This window comes from Apis dorsata, unplaced genomic scaffold, assembly GCF_000469605.1.
Source record: "Apis dorsata unplaced genomic scaffold, Apis dorsata 1.3 scaffold_256, whole genome shotgun sequence".
Classification (NCBI taxonomy): domain Eukaryota; kingdom Metazoa; phylum Arthropoda; class Insecta; order Hymenoptera; family Apidae; genus Apis; species Apis dorsata.
In genome coordinates, this window is record NW_006263534.1 from 1,754,307 (window position 1) to 1,761,776 (window position 7,470).

General features: G+C 39.9%; 1 protein-coding gene across 1 annotated transcript in view; it reads right to left on the minus strand.

Moving 5' to 3' along the window:
• Nucleotides 1-7,470, minus strand: part of LOC102680478 (probable G-protein coupled receptor Mth-like 1) — a 151,194-nt gene that overhangs the window by 136,719 nt on the left and 7,005 nt on the right. The gene's annotated exons all lie outside the window — the stretch shown is intronic.

Consider the following 7,470-nt stretch of genomic DNA (forward strand, 5'->3'; position numbering starts at 1 on the left):
TAAAACTTAACTGTAAAGTTCAATTCTTGAGAACGGTTCTTTTTAGAAAGTACATTGTATTAATAAAGAAGTTGGTTTCGAAGTTTTTCCAAGAAGAACGTGTTTCCAAGAATTCGCAAATTTGATCAAAAAGTTGGAATTAGATTAGAATTTTATGACTTTAAGAAAATTAGCGGATAGACGAGACAAGTGAAGGGGGGAAAAGGAAATTTTTGGCCAATAACGTAAATTCCGGGTTGGTACGATTGAAATTGATTCTTGGAAGCGATATCGTTCCTTCGTTCGTTTCCCTTTCGACGATTACAGTTTTGTTTCTTGTTCAGTCAGGCAATAAGTTATAATAGTTATAAAATGGTTCGTTGTATGTGGACAGGAGGGTACAATAGGAGCACAGAGCTTGCCACGCGATTGACTTATCGAAATTACAAAACAGGGAGAGCGAGGAAATATTATTCAGAGCCACCCTTCTCTCGATTCTTTCTTAATATTCATTACTTCTTACGTAGAACCGGTTAAATAACGTGCAAGATAATGGACGGAATGAATTTCTCTCGAAATAGGGGTACACGGATTCCAAGAAGGACGAAAAGACAGATATATACATATATAAAAGAATTTTTAAGAGCTCGTCATCTGGAACGTATAAATATTCGTTGTACCCGGTGAAAAATCGAACAGCCTTGCGACGAACTGCAGAACAAATACCGGCATCAGGACAAAAATCGGTCGAGTTTTCGTCGAGGGAGTGTCGTTTTTACAGTCATTAATTCAGAGGATATCGCCGGCGTCACGGCAAGGGTGAGTTTCTTTTCTCGCACGAAAAGAGAGATTATGGATCCACGTCGGGAAGACGTGGACGAGTCGGTTGGAAAAGAAAAAAGTCTAACGTTTTTTCGTGGCTTGCTGTATGGGTGGACCCGGAGAACTCTTTCTTAAACGAGAGATTGCATTAAGAGATTAGATATAATATCATCGAAGGAGCTTTCGCAGTTAGGATGAATGAAAAAGAATTTTCGAAAAAGAAGGGGATCGAAGAAATGATGATTTCGAATTATTGAAAAAAAATTCTATTTATTACGCATAAATATATAACGATAATTGCTACGATTATTAATCTTACCCTGGTTAATTAATAATTTAATTTTTCCTTCAATCGAATTAATTTACTTTAATTCGACGTGGATTACGAATATTGAATTACTGATAAATTTTTTGACGAAATCATCAATTCTGCTGTATATATTACCGCACACGTATGCTTCCGAAACTGTTACTGAAGTGTTAGCAATTTTCCCAGTAAAAAAGTATCAGGTTATCCGGAAATTAATTGCGCGATGTTTGATATTTCACGATGTTTGATATTTTATATATTTTTATTCGAAATAAAAATTCATCGGTATAAAATAATAATTAAACAATTCCCGCGTGAAGAAATTTCTTCATAATTAATTTTTCAACATCAAAGTTATCATCCAATATCTTTCCATTAATATCGAACGAAACGATCCCACCCTATCTAACTCTATTCGAACAGGTCATCCATAAGGTTAGCAATTCACTATACGCTACGTTGCACAAGCAGCGTGGCAAAATATGAAACTAATCGAAAGGCAAGAATGGAAACCGGTGCTGCTCTCGATCTCTCTCGGTTTCTCGCTTGGAAATAAACTATCCGTTCCCCATAAAAGGGTGTTCACAGCAGTGTGGAAGTCTCGGCCAAAGTCACGGCGATGTCGGGTCACGAGTGTTTTCTTATAAAATACTCGGTGGTACACGCCATCGAGAACGTACCAGCAACGAGAGACGAGTATCGTCTTCTCGGTATAACATGGAGGAAAATATAAGAAGGAATATATGTGAGAAGAAAAAATCTCGATTCTCGGAAGAAGAAAAAGAAGAAATAATTTCGATGATTCTCGATGTAAAATAAATGGAATATAGACGTCGATGACGCCGATCTCGAGTAATTTTCTTGAGCGTTGCGGAACGACAACAATGACACTTGACGTGCAATTATTTCCATGGATATCGAAATCGACTAGGTAATCGATTAGAAAGGGTTGGAGACGATTCTAGGCGAAGGTCGAGTCACGCCTTTCGAAGTTGCGCGCCGGAAGAAGAGAGTTTCCATGAAGTCATCCGACTCACAGACACGACAGATACTCGCGCAAGGTCGAAAGTAATTAAAAGTGAATCGAGGAGAGAGAGAAAGAGTGGAGCCGCGAGAACGTGGATACTTGCGGGAGAGCGCAATTAAAGCGTTACGAGATGAAGGCATTCCCTCATGTACCGGGTGTTTCAACGATATTAAGTCGTTCTCGAGATGAAATTTATGCGCCAACTTGAGCGCGAACGACTTGTTTGTTCGTACTTCGTGAAAATTGGGGGATAATAAAACGAGGTGACTTTTACCTTCGTTACCCTCCACGCCAAGTTTCGCGTTAATTAATTGATTATTTTAGTAATAGTAATATGGAAATGGCCGTACCTTTAATAGGATAAGCCAAGGAAAAAATTGCTACTTTGGTATCAGAAGGTAAAAATCTATCCAAGACTTGCGGTGTAACGTGGGAGCGGTGCACTCAGTGTTGCAAATAAGTATTTATGAATGGATCGATAAGATCAAAAATGGACGTTTTTCCTGGATAGGCAAGTGAAGGTATACTTGATTTATTGCCTCTACTCTAACCGAAACTATTTTTATTTACAGGCAAAAATATTGAAACAAATAAATCACCCAGAATCATCGACCGTTCAACTATTACATGAAAAATAAAATTTTTTTAAAATTTAATATTTCTAAAATTCTGACTATTCTAAATCAAACGAAATGAAATATTTTACAATCGAAATATGTATCGATATAAATTATTCATCAATTATAAACTTCAACATTCTCTACCTTCGCGAATTCCTAAAATTATTATTCCATATTCTTCGATTTCACATCGAGATGAAATATCCTTAACAACGAGAAACAATGATATAATTACACCCATTTTTATCGAAATTTCTAAAATCGTTATTCCACACGATCTCCAATTTCCAGGATCGCCGGATTCCAAATCGAGCATCAACTCGAACGGACACCCATGGCGATCAACCTGTTCCACACCTCCCATTTCCACATCTAACAGTATCAAAGATCCGGTGAGGGCAGCGTATCTCGCACGCAACTCGCGTGCGTCGAATACACGCGCGCTCATAAATCGCGTCGCGATGCTTACGGTGAAAAAAAAAAAAAAAAGAAAAAATAAAAAAACGGAAAAAAAACCGGCATAACCCGTGCGTATAAACGGTTGGGTCGCATAGCCGGCAGTTGCTCTCCCGACTAAAACGCGCTTGAAAAAGTCTCGCGATTGCGCCAACCAGCGTTTAACCCGTTATTCGAGGCTATATTGCGGCAAGGCCATCGATACGTAACAATCCGCCTCTGTCAACAATAATTGCCGCGTCCACGTTTTCCTACGATGCTCGGTGAAATAAGAAAAGAGGAGAGGAGAGGAGAGAAGAGGAGAGCTCGCTTTATTACCGTTATTGTCGCATGAAATTCCTTTCGTCGCCGTACCGAATTCGCACCGAAAGCGATAAGCGTTGAATCATTACGTCTCGTGAATCTTAAACCGTGAACGAGATACAATCATTGACAAATAATAATATGCGAAATGATAAAAATTTAAAAATTTTGTCGAATCGATACGAATTCCACACACGTTGTAGCGTAGATATTATCGTTTTGTGAATTGAATTTTGCAAATTTTTGAAATTAAATCAGTTCGAATGGAGGAGAATTCGCAATTGAGAATCTTGCCTAAGTGCTACACAAAATATACTTATGGCATATAATAATTGATCATCGAGTTGATGGATTATTGGGGGCAAAAGATTGAATGTCGTCGTCTAGATCAAAAATTCAAAATGATCGATTTCTAAAAATGAAAATTAAACTCTACTCGACTACCGGGATATCGATATCAAACTTCGATATTATCTTCGCTTCGGACGATCTCGAGCTCGCATCCGCGTACAACTCGAAGCGGTTTACGCGGGGAAACCGCACAGACCAGGATGGACACCTCTCTAACAAGAAGAAATCGATTCTTACTCTTCGATCTATCTTTCAAGGCTCGTGTTACGTAAATCGACGACGCGATGGCGTAAAACGAGCAGCAAAATCTCAAGTCGCGCGTGGAATTTCAGCGAGCAAACAGGTAGCTAGAAACGAGGAAACGAGCTTCCGGGAATTTGAGCCGATGGAAAAATAAATTCCAACTTCGAAGATCGACTCGACACGCATGCGAGTTGTCGGTGGTTTCTCGTATATCGTGCGTGGATTTTCGAACAAACAATTTACCGCGGTTTCGTTCTGTCGCGGATCGAACGAAATTCCTTCGTCAAAACAGAAGTCCCCAACCACGACTCGAGGAATCGAGCGAAATTTTCCGGCTATCTCGAATTATTCTGTCCACGAGCAGGCTGGCTCGAGGGAGAAGAAGTTAACAATTCGTGGAAACTAGATTTCATCGAGGCATAATCGAGTTGAATTTTTAATCGGCCTACTGTTGCCGGCATCGTACAACCGGTTTCTGAAAGACGAACGAACTAATCGAATTAAAAACGCTCATGAATTTTAATACTTCCGCCACGACGGTGAAATGAGTACAGCCGAATACCGATTCCGTCTCGATCCCGACGAACAACCGGAATGAATCGATCGATCGATTGTGCAATCCCGACGTTACGCGCGAGGTTATGTTATTTTCTCCTTTGTATTCCGCCCGTGTCTCACGGATTTGTATTACTGTTCGTGAATACCTATCCGGATACTTTGATCAACTTTTTAATAAAAGAGTTCTATCAAATGTAAGAAAATTAAACTTTTTTTTTTTTAAATTATAAGATATTATAATTATATTATTCTTGTTTACAAGTTTCGTTGTACGATTTAATTTTCGTTATATTTAAAAATTGTATTGATATAGTTACCTGATGAATTTGATTAGAAGTAAGTGGGAGTTACGTTGTTGATTATTCGATACAAGGGAGGAGGGGGAGAGAAGAGACTAATGATCTATGAGTGATCGTTCAAAGGACTGTAATAATGACATCGTCATAATTTTAATTTTCAGATTTTTCTAGATTCGATATTTTCGTTTTTCCAAAATATTTCTTTAAATTAATTAACAAATTTCTAGAACTTTATCGAACAATTTCGTGTTAATAAATTTGAAAATAAATTACGTTTCACAACAATAATGTGTACGGGAGACTCGAAAAATTGACACAATTGTAATAAAAGAGGCGGTTAGATCGCTGCTTCTCATCAAGGAGTTTGATTCTCCTTGAATATGCGTTTGCTGTTTGTTCATTTTATCTCTCCACGCGTAGCACGTCGGAAGTATAACATGACACGATTATGCAACCTCACGAAGAAAACAGAACGAGTATTTCGCAAAAGCGAAGACCTACGAACATAAATTCCTCTATCACTGCTAAAACGTTGTCTACGCGCAGAGAAATAATGGAAATAAATGGAATAACAAGCCTAGAAAAATCTGAAAATTAAAATTACGACGATGTCACTATTACAATCCTTTGAACGATCACTCACAGATCATTAGCCTCTCCCCTTCCCCTCTTCCCTCGTATCGAATAATCAACAACGTAACTCCCATTTACTTCTAACCAAACAAATTCATCAGCTAACTGTGTCAATACAATAAACTTCGCCCCGTAAGAGGTTTTCAGAACAGACCGATAAGACCTTGGGGGAAAGAAAACTTTGGTCGAAGAGAGGGAGAAAAGAAAAAGGAAGAAAAAGGAAGCAAAGAAGCAACCCGTGAAGAGTCCGATTGTGGGTCACACCATGTCCCACTTTCTCTTCTCTCCTTTATGGAGGAATGGAGAGAAGTAGTTACACAAGGATTCCCTTATCGATAAATTACAAAGGCAATATCATTAAGTTAAACAATCCATTTTCTTGATTTATGGATGAAGAGAAAAATTTGTTGAAATCTATTCTCTTGTATAAGGATAGGGTATACGCGAGGAAAAACGGAGACGGTATTGTCTATTCGTAATATTTATTGACCACAGAGTTCGCAAACAGGGTGATTCTTCCATCGATAAATTACCAAAACGATATCTCGTTGTCTAAACACACCATTCTCTTGATTTTGAGACCGAAATCCCTTTTGCCAGACGACTACTATCACAGCGAAGATAATTATAATATTCGTGTTACAAGCTGAAATATACCTCGCAAATAGAAACCGATTTTTCTACATTCTACTTCCAAAGAAACTTTTTTACTTCTATACAACTCGGATTTTCAAAGTTCTCCAAATACTTGCTAACAAACGTTCAACAAAATTATCTCGAAAATACATAACCGCAACGAGAGAATAACCTTGTGTAACCACCTCTTCCTCCGCCATTATTCAGAAAAATATTCCACGAGGCAAGGCAGAGAAGAAAGAGGAAAAAAGCACGATTTAATCGATCCGATCGATGGAAGGAACAAGGGGCATCAGATGAAACGAGGGAAAGGATGGCAATCGGCGCGCTCTGTCAAGCGGACAGACAGTTCTTCGGTGGAAATTTAGCGATGGGGAACGGAAATAGCCGCGAGACTTGGTGGATCCGGGTTGCAAAGGGATCGAGGGCGCGAGCGTGGACACAAGGGAAAGAAATACGCTCGATGCAAATTCCCTCGGTTTCCCCGTTGCAACATAATTACCTCGCGGAATGGTTAAATCTGGCCGGGGTGCGGGAGGAGCGTGAAAAAGGCCGACTACAAAGCGATAATGCCGGAAACGAGCGGAGATGCAAATGAGAGTCGCTGTTACCCGTGGACAGGGACGAGAAACAGAGAGGGAGAGAGGGAGGATCCACGGTGACCATCCCGGTGGTGGAAAGCTCGCAGGTGTACGATGTAATCGATTCTCGCGATCGAAACGAGCGCGGAGAAGCGAAGCTTTGCCGAGGGATTAGCACGATTATCCGAATAATTAGCCCGGAGTTGGGAGGGAGGATGGCACGGCAAATAAAGCTTCCGTCCGAATTCGAATTCCATCGGTGTATATTTGCTCGCATAGCAAGCGTTGCACACGTTGCCCCCCGGACGTGCCATTGTTTCCCCGCGAAAAAGGGGTAAAAATTTTGGCCGCGCGCGGAACGGGGGAACGAGCCGGGACAACGAGCGAGTTACGTTAATTCGACGATGGGGGCGGTGGTTTGTTCGATTAATTTCGTGAGAAATCGTGCGTGATCGGTTTCCGGGATGATTAACGACAAATAAACATCGCTCGAAATCTTGATTTCTACGACCCTTTTTGCCCCTTGGAATTTAATCGAGAAAGAGAGACGGTGATAAAATTTCGTATTGTTTGCATCTTGGAGATGATATGAATTATGAGGCAAAAAGGTTGAAGAAGTTTATCAAGTATCGTTGGAATTTTTTTTTTTTTT